We start from the raw sequence: 25,378 nt of genomic DNA on the forward strand, positions 1-25,378 counted from the left end.
GATGTTTGCAAGCCTTCAGTGTGGTTTAATTAGATTTTGGTTGCGGATTAAAGATTCTACCATAGCTAGGGTTCATATTTATGATTTTGGGGAAAGCGGGTTAGAGCCAAAATTGGACGAAACCAATAGCGCAGTTGAATTCAGGGATCGATTTCACATTGATTCATGATTTTATCTTGAAGTTATGCGTAGTATTTTTCTGGTTTTGATTGGCGCAGGTCTACTGCAACGTGAAGCAACCGTGGGTGGAAATTCCAGTCTTCACGAGGAAGACAAAGTCTGGGCGCTACTCTTTTTTTAAATCTATTAACGTCATTTGATTGGTTATATAAATCCCGGTCCAATTCACTATCAGCAATCATAACTGGCTCAGTTGGCAGCGCATTGCGTCCAAGTAACTTCGTACGCAAGGGCAGGGGTTCGACCCCAACCACATCAGCCATTAGATCAAGACAGCTTCAGATCCAACGCATAATAATCTGCTTCTGCACCATGGTCCTACAAGATCCATACCACACACAATCACAAGCTAAGATTTTTTTTTTATTTTTAATTGCACAAATTGCTTTTAATTATTTATGTATATATATATATATATATATATATATATATATATATATATATATATATATATATATATATATATATATATATATTTGCTTTCTTTTTACAAATATTTTTTTTACCAAAACCTTTTATTAAATTTCTTTCTTTTTTTTCATAAATAACAAAATTATTTATTTTATTTATTTTTATTATTAAAATTAGTTTTTATTTATTTAAATTCTTTATAAAATCATGTTTATTTTGTTTTAATTAATAAAAATTATGAGAATGCTTTTCTTGTCTGATTAAAAATTTTCTTTCCCTCGATTTAATTGATTAGGTTGCGGAACCAATAATTATTTAAATCGATCATTTATTTTATTCACTTAACGCCCGAATCAGGGTTTGCGAGAATATTGCCCTACACTAAAAAATATTATTTTTGTGTATTCTTTTCAGGGTTAGCAACAGAGTTTCCTCCGACTACGCGCCATGCCCATTACAAAGCTAAGTCCCGATCTAATCTTTATTTAAATATTTTTATTTTTTATTTATTTTAGGGCTTACCTTTAAACATAATGAACTCCGCCTACACTCAATTCTTTTTCTGTTTGCCTTTGCTCTGCCAATTTTTTCAGGGTTAACCCCGAGTACTCCCGACTACGAACCATATCAGATCAAATCCAAAGCTAAGTTTTGTCCATATTTATTTTAATTTTCTTTTTTGTCATTTTTTTATTAGATTAGGGTTAGTTATATCTACCATTGAATTGATAATGCACTCACCCCCTTTTTGGTTTCTATTTTTTCCACCTTTTTAGGGTTTGCCAACCGCCAGAGCTCGAATGTTCGATAACCCTAAAACCCTGATTTATTTTAATTATTACTTGTGTTAGACCTGTAGCACTATTGATCCGTTGGCTTCATTCTCCCTTTCCCCCGCTGGTTTCTTTTTCCCCTTCCCCATATTAATTGATGTGGTTAGTAATCCTAGGGAGTGATAATCTTGAACTGAATTATCATCACTAATTATAAGATTAAAATTCTGAATTGATCATATGATTGTTGCACCCACGCACACTTTTGGGTAACCCCTCTTGTTGCCTGTTGCCTTGTTGCCTTGTGTTTTTGCAGAATAGCCATGTCCCTCGAATACGAGGATACCTCAGCCATGTTGCCTCGATTAATGCAAAGGTCATAAGTCCCTAATGATGCTGCCTTCGATACACTATTATGATCTCGTCCCTCGGAAGTTTCCTACGAAAGGCTGAGGTATCCTCTGGTTGCCTAAACGAAAGGCTATTCTGATCCTTCCCTTAGACTACCTGCCTCTCTATGGCATGGGACAGTCTTATGGCGAACGATATTGCGACGACCCTTCAACCTCCAAATGAAAGGCTTCCCGCCCTCTTATGGCATGGATAGGTCCTTTCACCCTGAAAGGCTAAAAGAACCTTTTTACAAGTATCAAGGTAATTTTCCCTTAATTGCATGCTCTGGTTTAAAACTTCTTTTTCTACTCTTTTTCATAAACCTTCAAAAAGGCTACGCTCATTTACGAGCTAAAGTCCTTATTTCTTCTTCTACATTTCTAAAAAAAAACTTTTGGCTTCAAAACTAAAGAGCAAAGCTATTAAGAGCCCATGGAAAACCATGGAAGCAAAGGTTGCCTTACACCTTTCCTTTGCATAATTACCCCCGAACTCAGTTTTTATTTAAAAGGTTTTTCCTGTTCTTTTAGCCTTTCTGATTATTTGGATAAAATAAAAGTCGGTGGTGACTCATGCTCACCGCAACATTGTTGCATATTAAAAATAAAAGTCAGTTCACCGAGTTACAGAACTGGCGACTCTGCTGGGGATTTTTTGATTAAAAGAGGGGTTACCTTAAAAGTTTAGGAATGACTTAAATTTTTTCTATTATTTGCTTTGTTTGCTTTATTTTTCAGGGCTGTTTTGGGAAATAAATAAAGGACGAATCCTATTCCCGGATCCAAGAACACTTAAGATTAGGAGCGGCATAGTCATGGAGACCCCCCTTGTGCATGCTTGGGGTTGGTCAAAATGAAGTTCGCGCTTGAGTTAGGCCTCCACTGGTTATTGTGTACCTCTTTTGCATGAGAGAGGTTTACGCATGTATCTTTGGGTGCGTCGGAGCTCAAGGACCTTTAGTCACCTTTAACCCATCCTGACTTTTAGGAACGTAGTGGGAGGGCTATTCTTGGTGCATGCCAAGTTATGGTCGCTACCCGATACTACAGTTTAGATAGGTTTCTTCCTAAAGTATCATTGTGTGGTATGCATGTACCATGTTCGAGGGTGCTTTAGAGGGGGCTGACAATTCTGAGTCACTTGGTAGAACCCGTTGCTAAAATCTCCTTATCCTTAGAAATACCTTTGGGGAAGGGTATCTCACATGATCTAAACTCCATGCAAGCCGAGCCTAAGAAAAATGTGTGACTTGTGTGACTTGTTTGCGTTTGCTACTAACCTCCGTTCCCTTGCAGGTATTGTTAAAAGGACTTGCTTGCCCTTACTGTTTCACGCTTTGCCTGATAAACTGCATTCGCATAACATCATGACATCATGACATCATAAGCATAACATGATTTAACTAACCCTTTCAAGGATCTTAAGGATTTAGGGCACACAATTTCAGGTACCTCTATCAAAGGTTGGTTTCCTAATCAAGGGGCAAGAGGATTTACTTTCCTCTAGCCACATATCTTCCAATTCAAAGGCTTAGCACCTACCAAGGGGCAAGAGGATTTATTTTCCTCCAGCCATGTATCCTCAAATTCAAAGGTATTTCGAATTAGAGGCGATGACCCACTCGATATAGTGAGCTTGATTCTTAAGGAAGGGCGCTTAAAAACGAAAGCCAAGGTTCTTCAGACGAAGCTTTGAGTGATTAAATTTCTAATGTTGCTAACTAAATTCCTTAAAGATCCTTGAAAACATTGCATCTGCATTCATAACATCGCATAGCAGGTTTCTTACGATAGGTCTCTCATCCTTCCTCGCTGTTTATTTCAGCACATGAATTCTGAACAATCAGTTAAGGATCTCCAAGCTCAAAACACTGAATTCCAAGCCTTGATTCTGAATTTGTCCAAGGGGAAAGAAGAGCTGAAAGCCATGCTGACTAAAAAGAAGAACAAGAAGGGTAAGAAGACTCAGGTGAAACAGCTTAGACCGATCTTGCAACTCAGGGATGCCGAAGCCTCTGAAGACAATGACGAAGATGAGCAAGATGATGATGCTAGTATCAAAACTGATGCAAAAAGTAACCATGATTCTGCCAAACCCTCTGAAGAAGAAGAGGACTATCACCACGAGGATGAACATCTTGATGACAAATATAAGTTGTTGGAAGAACGTATGAAAGCCATGGAAATTCAGAAGGTACCTGGACTGGATTTTGAAGATCTAGGACTCATCTCTGGAGTTGTTATACCTCCGAAATTCAAGATTCCAATTTTAGCAAAATACGATGGAGTCTCTTGTCCTAAGTTGCACTTGAGGTCTTATGTAAGGAAGATTCAACCTCATACTACCGATAAGAAGCTATGGATCCACTTTTTCCAAGAGAGCTTATCTGGAACTCAACTCGAATGGTACTATCAACTGGAAAGTACTAACATCCGTACCTGGGAAGATTTGGTTGTTGCCTTTTACCAGCAATATCAATACAATGCTGACCTCGCACCGACTCGCATGCAACTACAAAGCATGTCTATGGGACCCAAGGAAAGTTTTAAGGAGTATGCTCAAAAATGGAGGGATCTAGCTGGAAGAGTCAAACCCTCCTTGACTGACAGGGAATTGGTCGATATGTTTATGAGTACACTGACTGGTCCTTTCTATAGTCATTTGCTGGGAAGTTCATCATCTGGATTCACTGAACTCATACTGATTGGGGAACATGTTGAGAGTGGCATTCGAAGTGGTAAGATTCAAGTGGCTACATCTTCAGGTACTACAAAGAAGCATTTCAACGGGAAGTCAGATTCCAATGCTGTGTATGGGCAGAAAAGGAGAAACCATGATCAATCTATTGGGGCAGTTCTGAGCTCCACACCGGCGCCTCAACCAGGTCGTCAAAACAAACAAGACACACCCAGACGTCAATTCACAAAGATCAATATGTCGCTAGCTCAAGCCTTACAACATCTGCTAAAGGCAAATTTGATCACCCTGAGGGATCCTCCTAAGAATCCTAACACCTCTGCTCCTAGTTACAAGCCTAATGCGAGTTGCGCATATCATTCTAATAGTCCTGGACACGACACAGAGAATTGTTGGTCGTTGAAGAACAAGATCCAAGATATGATCGATGCTGGTGAAATTGAGTTCGACCCTCCTGCAACTCCTAATGTGATCACTGCTCCCATGCCTAATCACAACAAGATTGCTAATGCTGTGGATGGCTAGAAAGAGGGACTTTTAGATCATTAGATTTACTTTCATTTGCAATTTCTTTCCTGTTTGTTTAAACATTCGACTTATGATAGACATTATTTGTTTTAATAGTCATCATTAGTGCATTGCATATGTTTGTCTTGAATAAATTATTTCGCTATCACTCATTTTAAATTGTGTATTTACTTTGCATATATTTTGTGTCTATTCAACTCCTGCTAAGCTGTAAGCCTTTTGAGGGAGGATGACGAAAATGATACCGCAACCCCATACAATATGCTTTTGAACAGACTATGCTGACGATGTACAGACATTGTTTCAATTCCTAAACAGTGGAGATATAAGGATGTTAATCCCTCGTTAACCCCTTTGAGTCGAAGAAGTAGAAGTTTCTTTCTCATACAAATTAAACCCTTAATCATAACCTGGGGCAGGGTAGTTACTCAGTTAACTCAATTATACCAGCTGTTGTTTACACAAATAATGATGGGTTCTTGCAACCAGTAAGTCATGCAGTCAATATCCACCAAAAAGAAAAAGATGTTAAGTCAAAACCGATGAAGGAGACTTATCGAAAAGTCGAAACATCCCGCTGACTGTAATCACAAAATAAACAGTTCAGGCAAAAGTTAGGGATAACAAAAATCAAAGTAAAAAAAAAAGAGGCCATTACAAATCCTCGACCAAAGCAAAAAGAATTACAAAGAAGGATGACTGACTGTCCAAATAAACTTCTGGTGCTTCGACCACCATCAAATATCAACGTTGATACCTCAAGCTTTGCAAAAGCTGAAACGCAAAATTAACTGAGCATAGGATCGAAGAACATCACGAAGATTGGGATGGGTACAAATAAACTTTGAGCCATTATCCTTTGTTTCTTAAACCGTGAACCAAGCCACTTTACAACCCTTGAAAGTCCTAATTGAAGCATGGTTAGTTCGAAAGCATACTGTCACCAAAAAGGTATCCTGACTCCTTAAGGTTTACCAAAAATGCTAAGTTGATATTTATTTTTTTACAAACATCACGTTGTTACAAATATCATGTTTTTACAAATATTACGTTTTTACATCTCCTGTTTTAATGTTCTTCAAAAAATTCAAGACAGACGTATGCATTGCATCTCATGATTTCATTATTAAACACATTCTGCTACATAATTTCAAATGTTAGCATCAGGAAGAATTTGCACAGGGTACAACTAATGACTAAAAGTCAACCCGACAGACGAAACCACTTCAGTAACAATGACTTTTACACTGGACTCAATTAGAAGTCAACAAATACAAGGGTCATGACATGCTTTGTCCGATCAATCTGGGGCAATCAGGTCAAGATTCAAAGAATCTCTCAAGAATGCCAAACAATCAGGGGCATGCACCCAAGTGGGTCCGAAGCTACTTCCCGATCAGTCAGGGGCATCATCCTAAGTTTACGATTACTAGGGGCATGTCGCCCATGGTGCACATCTCATAAAGTCCCCGTGAGGCGAATCTTTCCAAAGCCCCTTCTAGCAGGGACAAATCTAGGCAAGTCCAGTTTGACAATTCGATCAACATTTATTGGTCTATACAAATCCAGGAATGGTAGCTACTATAACTCTGGGGACAATGTTCAAAGCATCCATGCCCTCCCACAACTCTGGCTTCACATGACTATATCCCCACATAGTAATCCTCAAGAATATACCTGCAAAACGTACTCATCAAAAGACATAGCTCCTCAACAGAGTTCACATCTTCGACACCATCGTTTCCCCGACCATTTTCTCTTCTCCAAATATGGTTTATTTATATCTCTAATCCCCAGTCAGGGTACATCAAGGTACTGGTCATCCCCAAGCAAAAATCATAAATCTCCAGCTGTGTATCTCCAAAACAAGATCAGGCATCAGAGTCACAATGACCCAGAGATTTATTTTCTCAATCAAGATACTTCAAAATAGCATAAATCATACTCATACATCATATATCATAGTGAATTCATAACATACATACGTCTCATGACATATGCATACACTCTCATTCATTTCAAAAATTACAATACATGCATCACGACATTGCATAAAACTAATGTTTCTTCTGCAGTCTACTTCTACAATCAAATGAACATTATCTTCTAGATATAGTGCAGAAATAATCAAGTCAACGATTTAATTTTGACGCTCATTCTAGATGGAGATTTAATTCTGACACTTAATTTTGGATATTCTTCCAGAGATAGTTCAGAGATAGTCAAAACAGAGATTTAATTCTAATGCTTAATTTTGGATATTCTTCTAGAGATAGTTCAGAGATAATCAAAACAAAGATTTAATTCTGATGCTTAATTTTGGATATTCTTCCAGAGATAGTTCAGAGATAATCAAAACAGAGATTTAATTCTGATGCTTAATTTTGGATATTCTTCCAGAGATAGTTTAGAGATAATCAAAACAGAGATTTAATTCTGATGCTTAATTTTGTATATTCTTCCAGAGATAGTTCAGAGATAATCAAAACAGAGATTTAATTCTGATGCTTAATTTTGGATATTCTTCCAGAGATAGTTCAGAGATAATCAAAATAGAGATTTAATTCTGATACTTAATTTTGGACATCTTCGAAGATAGTTCAGAGATAATCAAGACAGGGATTTAATTTTGACAATTATTTCTGGGTATTCTCCGAAGATAGTTCAGAGATAATCAAGACAAGGATTTAGCTTTGATACTTAGTTTCAGGTATTCTCCATGAATAGTTCAAAGATAATCAAAAGACTTAGATCTAATTCAGTTACTACGAACGGTACTGACACGGTCGACTCTCAGATATCTAATTTCATCATCACGAACGGTGTGGACACGATCAACATTTCCAAGATCTAATTCAAGTATTACGAACGGTACTGACACGATCAACTCTCAAAGATCTAATTCATCTACTACCAACAGTAATGACACGATCAACATACAAACAACTACTTCTCAAACACTTCACACATAATCTAATGCATGCTCAACTGGATGGCATCTTTAAGCCCATCCCCATCATACACCGGGATGGCATCTTCAAGCCCATCTCCGACAAAAGTCCCTGCATCATCAAGGGCAAATTTCTAGGTATTCTAGTGTTCAATCCTCTTCTACCTTCAGATTCCGACAGGCATACACGCCAATCGACATCTTCAGGTTTAAGAAGATTGAACAGGGGCAGCTGTCATACCCCAAAATTTGCCCGTCATATTCCAAGATATTTTCACTCACCTGACTTGTAATTACTCAAGACAGTATAAATTCACTCCTCTCCAAAGCACAAAATCATCTCCAAGCGATAAAAATTGAAGAGAATACGACTTGTACAAGTTAGTCGATTTTCAAGAGACGTATGAAAGTCAATATAAAAAAGGTTGCATTTTTTACTTATGGGCCCATCATTTAGATTCTAAGCATGCCCAGGACCTTATAATCCATCATGATTTTATCTCCTATTTTACTAATTTATTTTGATTTTTTTATTCATAGAAATTCAAAGATAAATTAGATAAATTATGAAATAGATTATTTAAACATATGGGCTTGGATTTAAGTGATATTGGCTATCAAAAAGGTGTTGCAAATCGTGTGAACTTTATTTCCAAGTAAAACCTAGACCAAAATTATATGTGAGAAAAAAAAAGGTGGAAAATAGATTCAATCCAAACAAGAAATATTTGATAGAAGAAGAATCAAAGAAATTTTTTCCAATCAAATCTCTTTGATCTCTCTCTGATATTTTTGCCTAAATTCACCCCTTATAAAAACAAAAAGGTTGCAGCATTGAAAAAGGATTTTTTTTGGTGGCAGACCCTATTCGAACAAGAAGAAGAACTGTGAAGAAAAAGGTGCTTGCATACTGAATTCTAAATCGAATTCCAGGCCAATTCAAGTGATTCCGAACATCAAACAAGGTTCTCGATCCCGTTCTGAGGATAACTGAATCGTTACCATTGGCCATAGCGTCTGGAATCGAACGTACTGAGCATTACGGTTTGCATATTTTTATCCTTTGATTTTGACAATTTATGCACCATAAGCATGTTTTGATTATATATTTGTGTTTTAAATGATGTTTGCAAGCCTTCTTTGTGATTTTGGGGAAAGCGGGTTAGAGCCAAAATTGGACGAAACCAATAGCGCAGTTGAAATCAGGGATCGATTTCACATTGATTCATGATTTTATCTGGAAGTTATGCGTAGTATTTTTCTGGTTTTGATTGGCGCAGGTCTACTGCAACGTGAAGCAACCGTGGGTGGAAATTCCAGTCTTCACGAGGAAGACAAAGTCTGGGCGCTACTCTTTTTTTTAATCTATTAACGTCATTTGATTTGTTATATAAAACCCGGTCCAATTCACTATCAGCAATCATAACTGGCTCAGTTGGCAGCGCATTGCGTCCAAGTACCTTCGTACGCAAGGGCAGGGGTTCGATCCCTGCCTCTTGCAATTATTTCCTTTAATTTTCATGGATTTTGTTGTTCACAGATCCAGTAGCAGGCTCACGCATGCGCCTGATGGACCCCAACCACATTAGCAATTAGATCAAGACAGCTTCAGATCCAACGCATAATAATCTGCTTCTCCACCATGGTCCTTCAAGATCCATACCACACACAATCACAAGCTAAGATTTTTTTTTTTTATTTTTAATTGCACAAATTGCTTTTATTTATTTATGTATATATATTTGCTTTCTTTTTACAATTATTTTTTTTTACCAAAACCTTTTATTAAATTTCTTTTTTTTTTCATAAATAACAAAATCATTTATTTTATTTATTTTTATTATTAAAATTAGTTTTTATTTATTTAAATTCTTTATAAAATCATGTTTATTTTGTTTTAATTAATAAAAATTATGAGAATGCTTTTCTTGTCTGATTAAAAATTTTCTTTCCCTCGATTTAATTGATTAGGTTGCGGAACCAATAATTAATTAAATCGATCATTTATTTTATTCACTTAACGCCCGAATCAGGGTTTGCGAGAATATTGCCCTACACTAAAAAATATTATTTTTGTGTATTCTTTTCAGGGTTAGCAACAGAGTTTCCTCTGACTACGCGCCATGCCCATTACAAAGCTAAGTCCCGATCTAATCTTTATTTAAATATTTTTATTTTTTATTTATTTTAGGGTTTACCTTTAAACATAATGAACTCCGCCTACACTCAATTCTTTTTCTGTTTGCCTTTGCTCTGCCAATTTTTTCAGGGTTAACCCCGAGTACTCCCGACTACGAACCATATCAGATCAAATCCAAAGCTAAGTTTTGTTCATATTTATTTTAATTTTCTTTTTTGCCATTTTTTATTAGATTAGGGTTAGTTATATCTACCATTGAATTGATAATGCACTCACCCCTTTTTGGTTTCTATTTTTCCCACCTTTTTAGGGTTTGCCAACCGCCAGAGCTCGAATGTTCGGTAACCCTAAAACCCTGATTTATTTTAATTATTACTTGTGTTAGACCTGCCTCTCTATGGCATGGGACAGTCTTATGGCGAACGATATTGCGACGACCCTTCAACCTCCAAATGAAAGGCTTCCCGCCCTCTTATGGCATGGATAGGTCCTTTCACCCTGAAAGGCTAAAAGAACCTTTTTACAAGTATCAAGGTAATTTGCCCTTAATTGCATGCTCTGGTTTAAAACTTCTTTTTCTACTCTTTTTCATAAACCTTCAAAAAGGCTACGCTCATTTACGAGCTAAAGTCCTTATTTCTTCTTTTTCTACATTTCTAAAAAAAAACTTTTGGCTTCAAAACTAAAGAGCAAAGCAATTAAGAGCCCATGGAAAACCATGGAAGCAAAGGGTGTCTTACACCTTCCCTTTGCATAATTACCCCCGAACTCAGTTTTTATTTAAAAGGTTTTTCTTGTTCTTTTAGCCTTTCTGATTATTTGGATAAAAATAAAAGTCGGTGGCGACTCATGCTCACCGCAACATTGTTGCATATTAAAAATAAAAGTCAGTTCACCGAGTTACAATATCTCGCGGAGATCACTAAACAAGTCATTGTCCAGATGGTCAGTCACAGCAGTTGGCTGTGCAAGTTGTGAGTCACGACGGAGGATCCTGCGGTTGTAATCATGATTTGGTTATAGTGGATTAAGACCTCTACTGAGAGGCAAATCACCTGAAGAAGGTGGATTGGAGGTAGCCTTAGTTAGAAGGTGAACCAGGATAAAAATGAATGTGTCTTTTACTTTCTGCACATATCATTTTAACTTAGAACATTCACGCAAAAGCTCCTCAGAACTATACTGAGAAAGTCAGAAGTTCTAATGACAAACATAAGTTAAAATGAACATATAATTGGTTATGCAGTTCTACTTCCTCATGCTTCCGCAACATCAAAAGCATAATCCACTAGATGATCAAATGAATGAAAGAATAGACATTAAAGAAAAAGAAAAAGAACTTTAATTGATAAAGAACACAATTCAATCCCCCCTTTCTTGTGTTTTTCTCCACCTTCAAAAAGCAAATTTAAGAAAAGTTTAAAAACTGATTACTGAAAATCTCATAATACATCAAAATTATTAAGAGCTAGTTCATGTTTAGAAAACTAAATTAAATTGATAAGTTAGGGTCTACCTTAGGTCTCGTCAGAGGAAAGACAAGGTTTGAGGGACAGTGGTTGGCGGAGACATTGCTTGTGTCTCTTAGACTGAGTTCAAGTTTCGCAGAGCAAGAACAAACTAGTAAAGGAAGATGCTAGCTAGCACCACCGCCTATACAAAAATAAATTGTGTTCGAACGAGTGTTGATGTTTAAAATTTTTGATTAAATTTAATTAATTTATTCTAAAATAACTTTGTTAAAATATTCACACATACATTCATCAAATAGTTGATTATTTTAATTATTTAATGATTTATCTTATTTATTGTCAAAATAATTTGACATTAAATATGTATTAAATAAAATAATTAAGATTTTAAAGATGAATCGTTCAAAACTTTATTACTTATAAGAGAAAAAAAGGAATCGTAGAGAAAAAATAAAAATAAAAATAGAAAAAAAAAAGAAAAAAAAATTTTGTTTACATATCACTAAATCACTATGTAAATACTAAATACGAAATGAGATAAATTTAATGATTCAAAATTAAGCAACCGACAACCTTTAAAAGACAAAATCAACCAATTGAAATCTGAAGGATCAAGATCATTCAATTAAAAAATTCAAGAGACCAAATTCAAACAATTAAAACTTGAGGGAGCAAAATTATAGAATTAAAAAACTTAGAATTAAAATTGCATTTAAGTTTTTATTTCTTAAAATTATTATTAGTTTGGGAGTTACATTTTATTGCTACCTCGCTTCCGGGCACCTAAAATGTGATTTTTATTGTATACGTTTGACTATTTAATTACTTATTTGGCTTAAGTACATTTTTATACTCTAATTTTAATTAGAAAATATTAATTTTTCTATTTTAAAATTTAAATTTATTTTCTTTATTTATCATGTTTTTAAAATTTTTAATAAAATAAATTAATGTTTTATAAATAATTATGTCATGTGTTTTATTATTATTAAATTCTTCTAAAATTATTCCCAAAATTAATATTATATACTATTTTGAAAGTTCACTATGCAATTATAAAATAATATTGAAATTAAAAATTAAAAAGTGAAAATAATTCAAAAACTAAAATAATATTTAAAATGTGAATACGATTTATAAAAATAAAGTTAATTAATTCTTTTTCTAAACTAACCTTATTAAAAACATATTTTTCATATTTGATCTTCTTCATCACGTCATTACTCAAAACAATATTTAATGACGATTGGTTTTGCTTTACATCTGCTATGATTATTCATCTTTGTTTACAATCCAAAAATTTTGAGACTAAACAAATCAACATTCATTGTACATATTTAAATTTTAGGACTCAAAATTAACATTGAGAATTATAATTGTTGTGGGTAGATCCTTAATGTGGTGGTACTGATTGTAAATATGGTTGCGTAGCGTGGACTTGTAAGGTTAATACTCCAACGTTCAACTCAGTGAGTGAGTGAAGAGGGATAGAGTGAATCATGATTAGAATCGTACCTTAAGAATGCACATTTAATGACTTATATGTGATGGTAATTTTTGGGCCTGTTCGGCATTGGGCTTGTGGTCAGCGCATAACAATTGTCCCTTAGGCTTGTTGTGATGTGAAAGACGAGAAGCCTTATAAAAAGTTGGATCGAACTCTTTGTGACGAGATCCTTGTGCTGAAAAGTGGAAGAGCTTCGAGGGAACACGCGCATTAAATGTTAATCTCATCACTGAAATGTTTCGCAAAATTTCCTTACTCGTGACCCTAGGTTTTTAGGTTAGGGCATATCATTTTCTCTATGATGTTTGAGTGCACTCAAGTGTCGTTACATTTCTAAGGTGAGATCTAACAATTAATTTTCATCTTCCCATTTTATTTTATTTTTGACTATTGATTTATCTCCTTTGTTCTTCCTTTTACTTTTGGTACACTCATTGTCTCTTCCAAGTTTCACTTGCTTTTCACCGTTCATTCACTTCCCTTTTTACTTAGGTACTATTTTTAGCCCTCTTTTTCTTACATTTCAGTGCTTTGATTTTCTTGTCTTTACTATGGCCAACGTAGAAAATATACTTGAGAAGATGATTGAACCTGATGGTGGAGGTTCTTCACCATCTCTAGTATACGAAAACCCAAACGTTTTGAATGATGGCGCTTTAGAGGTTAACCGATGCAAACCCAATCTTGTCGTACTTGGGAATAGTTATCGGCCTGGTGAGGGTTATATAGAGAGTGTTGAATATTGATGGACCCCTCATTCCCTCTAATAATAGAAGTAACAACAGATATTCTGAGGAAGGTGAAGAGTAGAACTCAAACAACGTTGTTATGAGAGATGTGGATATCCGTATTTTTCCTCTATCAGGTCTCATACAGATGTGGATGTTGCTATAACGACTTAAAATAAGTAGTGAGCTTGCTATTTCCCTATCACCTTTAAAGTGGTGCATGGTAGAGACCCTAGTGACATATAAATTATGGATCACCTTAATTTTTGGAGCCATAATCCAGTTTCTGAACATCATTTTCATGACAGTCAAGAGGACATAATTCGACTTGAGAAGATAAGCGGAGCAAAAAATCTCACAAAATTTCTTCTTCAACATAGGGATATAACAACAAACAAGGGAGAGACAAGGAAGTTGTCCAAGAAGGAGGTCCGAGCAAGAGGTCTAAGTCAAGTTGTCCTGGTACAACAGAGATCACCATTACCGGCGCTTAGAATTCTCTTCCATAATTTCTAACCACTCTCCCCTCTCAATTGCCTTACACTTCGTAGGAAGCATAGGCTTGCGTCTTCTACCATAATGTTACTTATATCCAAAGCCTTTTAGACACATAAAAACCAGAGTTGGTAATGGAGATGACTTTCCAAATGTTTCAAGGTGCTTCTTTATTGACTATGGTAAAAGTTGCCCGTGGAGAAACAATACCTCTAGGAAACCTTTTTAAGGATAATGAATTCTACAAGAGAAAGTATGGTAGTGCTGCTTATGAATGGACTCAACATCAAAAGATGGTGTTTAAGCTTCAAAAAGACGTAGAGAGACTTCCTGAACTTCAAAAGGAAATGGACAGGCTGGCTAGCCTTTAAAATGAGGTGGTTACTCATGGTACCCCTTATGAGTTAGATTCTAAGGTATCCATTATGTAGGCTTCCATGGAAAGCTAAGAAAAGGCCCTCGAGAAATTAAAGACTTCAGCAGAGACACTGTCTGCCCGAGAAACTGCATCTGAGAAGGCTTTAAAGAAAGAGTAGTTGGCTCACGAGGAAAAGATGTCGCCGATGAAGAAAGAATGATATGATGTTATTGATGATGTCATTAAGGCTATCTATGAGGCTTTCAGAAATATCAACAACCAACTTGAGGTTTTATGCCTGAGAGTTGAGATCACTCGAGAAGAAGAAATTTATTTTAATATGATAACTTATTTCATTTATTTGTTTAATGGTTGCATTATTTTATGCATTTTGCCATTTTGACAATCCGTGATTGTTTAAGTATTTATTTCATACGATTTTGTTTAATCATTTTCACTTATGATTTTGTTTCATCGTTTTAGAATATGTGGATGTTTTTATCCTTACCCTTCCCTTTGTATGGAGTTGGCGTAAGCTTCTATGTCACTGAGGATCATGCCCAACCGAAGGTTGGGTCTCCTTCATTGCCTCTAGATTTGAGCCTAGTTCGAGATCGACGTACCTTGGCCTTCACTGCATACTCTTTGGAGTGGTTAGCTACCAAGAGAGAGGTGTCAGTTATGGCTTAGTGCGCCTTAGTTGCCTTTACTCCCGATTTTCTAAAATAGAGGTTGAAATAATTCCAATAAAGAGTATTGTATTATTCATATTACAACATTATATGGGAGGATAAGTAATTATAATATCTAGGTGAACTTTGAAATACTTAGTTATAGTATTGTTTTATTTTTTGAATTTTCCTTGGGATGGATTCCCTGGCCAATGTCTCCAGAGTTTAAGTTTCACTTCTTGTGTTGGTCTTACTCCTTTACCTTCCTTTCCAGTTGGTTGTAAGTTTCCCGTCTCCATAATTCCTCCCTCCAAATTCGGCCAGTCTTAACATAAGTTACTCGGGTTAAATTCTCTCGCTTGTTGTATTTGGCTGATGCTGCCTGCTGAGGAGGACACTCATGATAGCGGTGGATGTCATCTTTTCTTCCAAGAAGTATAATGTTGAAGTAATCCTTAATAGGAAATTAGTATTGTATTTGTTGTTTTATTTTTATATGACTGATCGGTAAAATAGCAAGTGTACTAATTTTGCCTATGTAGTAGTAATGGGAAAATCCCAAGTATCGAATCTCAAGGACTGCTTGACGATATAGAGTTTTATCAGTGTTTCAATTAAACAAAAGTTCAAAAGGTTGTTTTGATTGGTTTTGCAAATAAAGTAAATAAACAGAATAATAGAACGATGAACAGAGATGAGTAGATTGCTAGGGACGGTGAATGATTCTTCATGCAACGAATTTCCTGTCTCAATGCAACAACATTCTTTTCATAGTTAATTACCGGTTCTTTAGAGTATCTAATCCTAAGGCCTTAGTGAAAAGATCTTTGACCTCACAACCTAATTATTATGTCCATAGATAATTACGGTTATGATCAAGCATTCCAATAGCAAGAATTTCCGGTTACAATATGATATCCCTAGTCCTAGGTGATATAGATATTATATGTTCTTAATCATGTCCACAAATAATATGCCGTCCAGCTACACTATTCATTCATATTCAGAATCCGTTTTTCCGACGGATAAAGCATTATTAACGGATGAAGAACAAATTAACAAATACGAAAAGTAAAATAGTTATTGCATCAACTGCATAAATTCATCACAATCAGAATCAGGGTCACCCCCTAACAATGGGGGGTTTAGCTACTCATAAAAATAACAAAAAACATAGTTTTGATTGTAGACATTACAGATAAATGAAGGAATCAGATCTTCAATGGCTAAAGCTCATAGAATCCTTCACTCCTTGCATCAATCTTGAATTCTCCAGCCTCTCTAATGTATTTTCGCACTCAAAACTGTCCAACCCTTGTCCAAACGCAATCTCCTTCTTTTATTACTGTCATTCTGGGCTTTTCAGCAAAACAGGCCCAAAAATCACGTTCACACGCGTGTGGGAACGCGTCTGGCTCACATGACACGCGTCCTGGGACGCGTTTGGGCAGGGGGACAATTTCCTTTGCAATTCTGGCTGCTGGGACGCGTGTGGGCACGCGTCTGGGAGTCTGGGACGCGTCTGGGAACACGTTTGGTGGTCTGGAACGCGTCTAGGAACGCGTTTGCTCAGCAGACTTCAATATTTCACTTCCACACGCGTCTGGGGACGCGTTTGAGCAGCAGGATGTGCTTTTACAGGCTCCACACGCGTGTGGAGACGCGTTTGGCCAGGCAATGTGCTTTTTCATTAGTTTCTTCACGTTTCGCACTGATTTTCTCCACTTCATTCATCTGAGTCTGCAAACACTTAAACACACAACTAAAGCATAAAATGCGGAATAATGAAATAAAACATAAAATAAAATACTTCAAATGCAACTAAAAACACTGGTAAAAACATGTGTAAAAACCACTGATCAAACTCCCCCAAACTTAAACCGTTGCTTGACCTCAAGCGACAATTATAAGAGTCAATGACCTTCAGGGTACACCGGTGTTCATACGTGAGATATCCGTTTGTATTGATCAAGAAACAGTTGGTCCGGCATTCACATGACGCGACGAGTTTTTGCTACCACTTTAAACCTTAAGCCCCCCTTTTGGATACCTCTCCAACTATGCTTTGCACTTAAGTCTCTTTCCGATTTTTCTCCTCTTTCATTCGGACAATCACATTAAGGCACTCTATTTCTTATAATAATCATCACATGCATGAAACAAATCAAGGTTTTTTATTTTTTTTCTTGACACCAAACGAGCAGCATTTGCTACCTTTTTATTACCGATGAAATTTTCAAACTTTGCAGTTATATATTGTCCTTTTGGACGACGTTTGGGGATCAACCTCCTTTGGGCTGAATAACTGGGTGAGGGTTACCCAACTTAGCGAGCCGGTTGCCTTTTACCGCCTTTTCATCATCTGGTGCCAACTTATATATTTTTTCTCAACTAGTCATCATGCACGTGAATCTGACTTATGCCCGACTGTATCAATAAACTACTCGAGGAGTACTTCTCAGGATACAAGTACTATGGTGCAAATCTACACGTTGGACTCGTATTTCTTTTAGGGAACCATGGGTGTTTAAACAAACCTCTTCTTGTCACATTATTCCGAACTTCCTGTCCTCAAACAATCCTCCCTTCATCTCTATATACTCTTCCCGATCACTTTTTAAGATCAAAACTCTTCGAAAATAAAAATTTCGGTCAAAATTTGGGAAAAGTATGTTTTGTAGGTCTTACACATATTATAGCAGCAATATAAATTAAAATGCAAAGAGTAAAACCTCCCCCAAACTTGAACGAAACATTGACCTCAATGTTTTAGAACAAGCTCGAGAGAGGTGACTCACAGAGGGTAATGCACTCCATAGCTTCCACTTGAAATGCCCCTTTTATTTCCTGAAAATAAAACAAACAAACAGAGAAATTAATTATTAAAACCGTGGGTTGCCTCCCACGAAGCGCTTCGTTTAACGTCGCATGGCTCGACGGTCCATTTCCCTTTATTATGGAGGGTATTTTCTATTCCACACCTGGTTGCTTTTCTCCTCCGCAACCAAAAACTCATGAAGATGAAAGGCATGGACAACTTTTCTCTTCAATTCACTTTTCACATTCTTCTCGACTTTTTTATTCTTTTTAGGACATTTGATAGCTCCTTGAGTTGTTTCCACCCGAGAAGCTATGCTTGAAACTTTTTCTTGGAGATGTTTAGGGCTTTTGTATTCTCCCTCACTTTCGATCATACCAACAGAAGCTTGATCATGTACACCTTCACTTTGTTTCTTGACTTCTAGCATCTTTAAGGTTAATTCTTCATTAAAGGATTTCACCGTCAGAGTCCCTTTCTCAATGTCAAAGTTGCAACGACTTGTCAACAAAAATGGTCTCCCAAGTAGGATAGGAGTTTCTTCATCTTCAGGAATGTCCATGATGTGGAAGTCAACAGGGAATACAAACTTGTCAATCTCCACTAGTACGTCTTCAGCTATCCCATATGATTTCTTGATGGTGTGATCAGCGAACTTCAACTTTGTCTCACTTTCACTTATCTTTCCCAATTCAAGCTTTTTAAAGATAGATAGTGGCATTAAACTCACACTCGAACCCGAATCAATGAGTACCTTTTTAAACATTCTGTTCTTGATGGTGCATGGTATCGCCGCCGCTCCAGGGTCTTTCTTCTTGATGGGGATCTTCCTTGCTGGAGAGACTATACTACACTTTTCTGTTGCAATTTCTGGTTCTCCTCCCATTGGCCTCTTTTTACCGATAACCTCCTTCATAAACTTCTTGTACAAAGGCATTTGCTCAAGTGCTTCAAAGAAAGGTAGATTAACCTCTAATTTTTTAAACAAGGATGCAAACTTCTCAAAATCCTTTTCTGTTGAATTCTTCTTTGTCACTCTAGAAGTAAAAGGAAGCTTGATTGCCGGTTTAGCATCTTTCTTATTTTTCTCTTCAAGTTGCGTAACCGGTGGTGTCACAATTTCGGGCTCTTTCACATTCTCTCTTATCTCCAAATCTACCTCAATCACCAAGGGATCATCTATTTCCTCTTTTTCTTTTTCCGGTTCTGCCACTTTCTTACTCCTTGTAGTAACAGCATTAATTTTCTCTTGATCTTTCAGATTTTTAACAGTTGCGCTCGGAAAGTTACCTTGTGCCTGTAGAGTGAGATGTTGTGCTATTTGACCCACTTGAACTTCCAGATTTTTTATTGAAGCTGTGGTGTTCCTGTGGTTGTTTCTTGTTTCTTCTTGAAACTAAGAGCATTGTCCAACCAATCTTTCGATAGCTACTTCCCATTCCGCTTTCTGAGGGCCTTGTTGTTGTTGTTGATCTTTCCATGCGAAGTTGGGATGATTCTTCCACCCAGGATTATAGGTGTTAGAATAAGGATTATTTTGCCTCAAGAATTTGATTTCTTCAATTTGCTTGGGAGTCGCAACACAACAAACAGTTTGATGAGGACCATTGCAAATTTCACAGATTACATGTTGAGCTTGTTGCACTTGAGCGACCTGTTGAGTACCTATATTCATAGCCTTCAATCTTTTTTCAACTTCAGCCGCTATCGCATCTTCAACTCGGATTTTTGAGGTTTCCAGCTTGAGATCAATGATTCCTTCTGGTTTGCTAGCACACCTATCATACAGCTCCAAATGCTCATTTGCAGCTATTGCTTCAATGATTTTTGTGATGCCGGAGGCTGTTGTGAAATTTGTTGAGCCTCCAGCTGCTCTATCAATCAACTGATTTGTTTTCATTCTGAGTCCATTAACAAATACTTGCATCTGTTCAGTCTTGTCCATATTATGAGTGGGACATGCTACGAGAATTCTTTTGAATCTTTTGTAAGCATCTCCTAATGGCTCACCCTCCTTCTGCTTGAAGTTCAAAATATCATACCTCTTTCTTATAAATACCGAGGCGGGGAAATACTCATTCAAGAAAGCCTTCTCCATCTCTTCCCATGATGTGATACTGCCTGCTGGAAGAGAATAGAACCACTCTTCTGCTTCTTCGGCTAATGTGAACGGGAACATTCTCAGCTTCTTCGCTTCTTCTGTATGCCCTTCAATTTTTAAAGTGGTGCTCATGGTCAGAAATCTCTGTAGGTGCTTGTTTGCATCTTCATTAACCTTTCCGGTGAAAGGTTTTCTTTCCAGCTGATTTATTGTGCTCGGATGCAATTGAAAATTTGCCGCATTTACCGGTTGGTTGACAATTGTGAGTCTTCCTCCCGGGTTGTTTGCAACACCGTAGTCACCAAGGAGCCTCTCAGGAGGAGGAGGATTTTCACCCATGACTTCTTCTTCACTTTCAGAATCTGAACCTGAATGAACTGAAACACTTTCTTCTTCAGATTCCAGCTTAACCAACCGAGCTTGCCTACGCCTTGCGTGCAAAGTTCTTTCAATTTCTGCGTCAAAAAGAAATTCAGCTGAGGCCTTGCCTCGCATAAACAGATTAGATAATTATTAGAATTAGGAAAAATAAATAGTGCAGAAAATAAAATTTTAGTCGCAGAGCAACAAAATTTTAATTGAAATAAATCTAAAACTCAATTATCTTCGGCAGTCCCCGGCAACGGCGCCAAAAACTTGATAGGAAAATAGCAAGTGTACTATTTTTGCCTATGTAGTAGTAATGGGAAAATCCCAAGTATCGAATCTCAAGGACTGCTTGACGATATAGAGTTTTATCAGTGTTTCAATTAAACAAAAGTTCAAAAGGTTGTTTTGATTGGTTTTGCAAATAAAGTAAATAAACAGAATAATAGAACGATGAACAGAGATGAGTAGATTGCTAGGGACGGTGAATGATTCTTCACGCAACGAATTTCCTGTCTCAATGCAACAACATTATTTTCATAGTTAATTACCGGTTCTTTAGAGTATCTAATCCTAAGGCCTTAGTGAAAAGATCTTTGACCTCACAACTTAATTACTATGTCCATAGATAATTACGGTTATGATCAAGCATTCCAATAGCAAGAATTTCCGGTTACAATATGATATCCCTAGTCCTAGGTGATATAGATATTATATGTTCTTAATCATGTCCACAAATAATATGCCGTCCAGCTACACTATTCATTCATATTCAGAATCCGTTTTTCCGACGGATAAAGCATTATTAACGGATGAAGAACAAATTAACAAATACGAAAAGTAAAATAGTTATTGCATCAATTGCATAAATTCATCACAATCAGAATCAGGGTCACCCCCTAGCAATGGGGGGTTTAGCTACTCATAAAAATAACAAAAAACATAGTTTTGATTGTAGACATTACAGATAAATGAAGGAATCAGATCTTCAATGGCTAAAGCTCATAGAATCCTTCACTCCTTGCATCAATCTTGAATTCTCCAGCCTCTCTAATGTATTTTCGCACTCAAAACTGTCCAACCCTTGTCCAAACGCAATCTCCTTCTTTTATTACTGTCATTCTGGGCTTTTCAGCAAAACAGGCCCAAAAGTCACGTTCACACGCGTGTGGGAACGCGTCTGGCTCACATGACACGCGTCCTGGGACGCGTTTGGGCAGGGGGGCAATTTCCTTTGCAATTCTGGCTGCTGGGACGCGTGTGGGCACGCGTCTGGGAGTCTGGGACGCGTCTGGGAATGCGTTTGGTGGTCTGGAACGCGTCTGGGAACGCGTTTGCTCAACAGACTTCAATATTTCACTTCCACACGCGTCTGGGGACGCGTTTGAGCAGCAGGATGTGCTTTTACAGGCTCCACACGCGTGTGGAGCCGCGTTTGGCCAGGCAATGTGCTTTTTCATTAGTTTCTTCACGTTTCGCACTGATTTTCTCCACTTCATTCATCTGAGTCTGCAAACACTTAAACACACAACTAAAGCATAAAATGCGGAATAATGAAATAAAACATAAAATAAAATACTTCAAATGCAACTAAAAACATTGGTAAAAACATGTGTAAAAACCACTGATCAATGACATAACAAAACCTTAAAAATAATTAGTCTGTTTAATGCTCCATTAAGTGTGACTTAATCGTGAGACCTCATTAACATAGAAATAGTATGCTTAAACTATTTGTAGTCTCACTTTTATTTCAAATGGGACAACAATGGTTCATGGAGACTATCATGTGAGTAGAATGTGTTAGAACAAGATTTGTTCTGATCAATATTCTTAGTTTTGATGATAACAAGGATATGAATTTTGTGTGAGATAATGTGGTACTCTAATACATTGCAATTTCCCTTTCAGGAAATATATATAAAGAGTATGCACAAATCAGCGCTCAGAAGCTTTGTCTCAGAAGGTTCAGCATGCAACATCAGAACATGGTCTGGCAAGACATCAGAAGATGGTCAAGGCAGAATCAGAACATGGGTCTATGGAAGCATCAGAAGAACTTGAGGTCAGAAGCAGAAGCACTGAAGTTCTCATGGTATCACGCTCAGAAGCACTTCAAGGTCAGAAGACAAGAAGATGTTATGCACCAAGCTGTTTGACTCTGATGATATTCAAATATAATATTCAAACATCAGATAAGAAGAAAGTACAGGTAGCAGGCTACGCTGACTGACAAAAGGAACGTTGGAAGCTATTAAAGGCAACGTCAGTAGACACAGCGTGAACAAGGCTCGAGGTAGTTGACAAAAGCGTGAAACATTAAATGCAAAGCTGTACGGAATACGCAAAGCATTAAATGCGCTCAACGGTCATCTTCTCAAATGCCTATAAATATGAAGTTCTGATGAGAAGCAAGGTTGACGATTTTGAAAGAACTAACTCTGAAAGACTTGCTGAAACGCTGTTCAATTCAAAGCTCAGAAACTTCATCTTCATCAAAGCTCACTACATTGCTGTTGTAATATATTAGTGAGATTAAGCTTAAACGTTAAGAGAAATATCACTGTTGTGATTATAGCTTTTCAGAAGCATTTGTAATACTCTTATTTGATTACATTAATTTGTAAGTAACTAGAGTGATCAAGTGTTGGTCAGGATACTCTAGGAAGTCTTAGCTTGTGTCTAAGCAGTTGTAATTAGAGTGATCACGTGGTGGTCAGGATACTCTAAGAAAGTCTTAGCTTGTGTCTAAGCATTTGTTCCTGGAGTGATCAGGTTGTGATCAGGATACTCTAGAAGACTTAGTCGCGGACTAAGTGGAAAACCATTGTAATCTGTTGGCATATTGTTTTTATCGTTCAAGTTTTTAGACTACACTTATTCAAACCCCCCCCCCCTTTCTAAGTGTTTTTCTATCCTTCAATTGGCATCAGAGCGCCGGTTCTAAGGTGCAAGCACTTAACCGTGTTTAGAAAAGATTCAGGAAGAGAAAAACGCTTCAGTAAAAGATGGCTGGTGAAATTCCAACAAATCCAACTCCATCTACATCTGGCTCTGCTGAGCAATACAATGGTAACAATGGTTATACTAGACCACCAATATTCGATGGTGAAAACTTTGAATATTGGAAAGATAAACTGGAAAGTTACTTTCTTGGTTTGGATGCTGATCTATGGGATCTTCTGTTGGATGGTTACAAACATCCTGTTAAAGCTACTGGTGTAAGGCTCACGAGAAGCGAAATGAATGATGATCAAAAGAAAGATTTCAAGAATCATCACAAATGCAGGACTGTTTTGCTGAATGCTATCTCTCATGCTGAGTATGAGAAGATATCTAACAGGGAAACGGCCCATGACATATATGAGTCCTTGAAGATGACTCATGAAGGAAATGCTCAAGTCAAGGAGACCAAAGCTCTTGCTCTAATCCAGAAGTATGAAGCCTTCAAGATGGAGGATGATGAAGACATTGAAAAGATGTTTTCAAGATTTCAAACTCTGACTGCTGGATTGAGAGTTCTCGACAAAGGCTACACCAAGGCTGATCATGTAAAGAAGATCATCAGAAGCTTACCCAGAAGATGGGGTCCAATGGTGACTGCATTCAAGATTGCCAATAATCTGAATGAAGTTTCTTTGGAAGAGCTTATCAGTGCCTTGAGAAGCCATGAAATTGAGCTGGACGCAAACGAGCCTCAGAAGAAAGGTAAGTCTGTTGCATTAAAATCTAATATTAAAAAATGCACTAACGCTTTTCAGGCTAGAGAAGAAGATCCTGAAGAATCAGAATCTGAAGAAGAAGATGAACTGTCCATGATCTCCAGAAGGGTAAACCAACTCTGGAAAAGCAAGCAAAGGAAGTTCAGAGGCTTCAGAAGTTCAAAGAGATTTGAACGTGGAGAATCTTCTGGTGACAGAAGATCTGACAAGAAGAAGGCTGTCTGCTATGAGTGCAATGAGCCTGGACATTACAAGAATGAGTGTCCGAAACTTCAGAAGGAGAATCCCAAGAAGAAGTTTCATAAGAAGAAAGGTCTTATGGCAACATGGGATGATTCTGAATCAGAATCAGGATCAGACTCTGAAGGAGAGCAGGCAAACTTTGCGCTAATGGCGACAGAAGATGATGGATCAGAATCTACATCAGAATCAGATTCTGAAGAGGTATTTTCTGAACTATCTAGAGAAGAGTTAGTTTCCAGTCTAACAGAGCTTCTTGAATTAAAAGCTCATCTTAGTATCAAATACAAAAAGCTTAAAAAGCAATTTGAATTTGAAACCAAGAAGCTTGAGTTGGAAAATTCTGAATTAAAAGAAAAAGTTTTAAAATTATCCAATAATGTTGGATCTCCTTCTGATTCAGAAAAATCCACTCCCAGTCTGAATCATATTCTGAAAGAATATGATTTAAGTTTCAGGAAGTTCTTATCTAGAAGTATTGGCAGAAGTCAGCTAGCTTCTATGATATATGTTGTGTCTGGAAACAAGAGAGTTGGCATTGGTTATGAGGGTGAAATCCCATACAAGCTTGAATCTGTGGATGATATGAAAATATCATACAAGCCTCTGTATAACCAATTTAAATTTGGCCACTCCCATGATATTAAGCACACATCACATGCACAAAGTTTTCACATAACACACACCAAGAAGCATGTGACACAACCCAAGAAATATCATGGAACTCAGAATAAGAAATATCATGCTGTTCCTCCTGTTAAATATTTTGCTAAACCCAAGTTCAATCAGAACTTGAGGAGAACTAACAAGAAAGGACCCAAGAAAATG

This window comes from Vicia villosa, unplaced genomic scaffold (genome assembly GCF_029867415.1).
Source record: "Vicia villosa cultivar HV-30 ecotype Madison, WI unplaced genomic scaffold, Vvil1.0 ctg.002268F_1_1, whole genome shotgun sequence".
Taxonomy (NCBI): domain Eukaryota; kingdom Viridiplantae; phylum Streptophyta; class Magnoliopsida; order Fabales; family Fabaceae; genus Vicia; species Vicia villosa.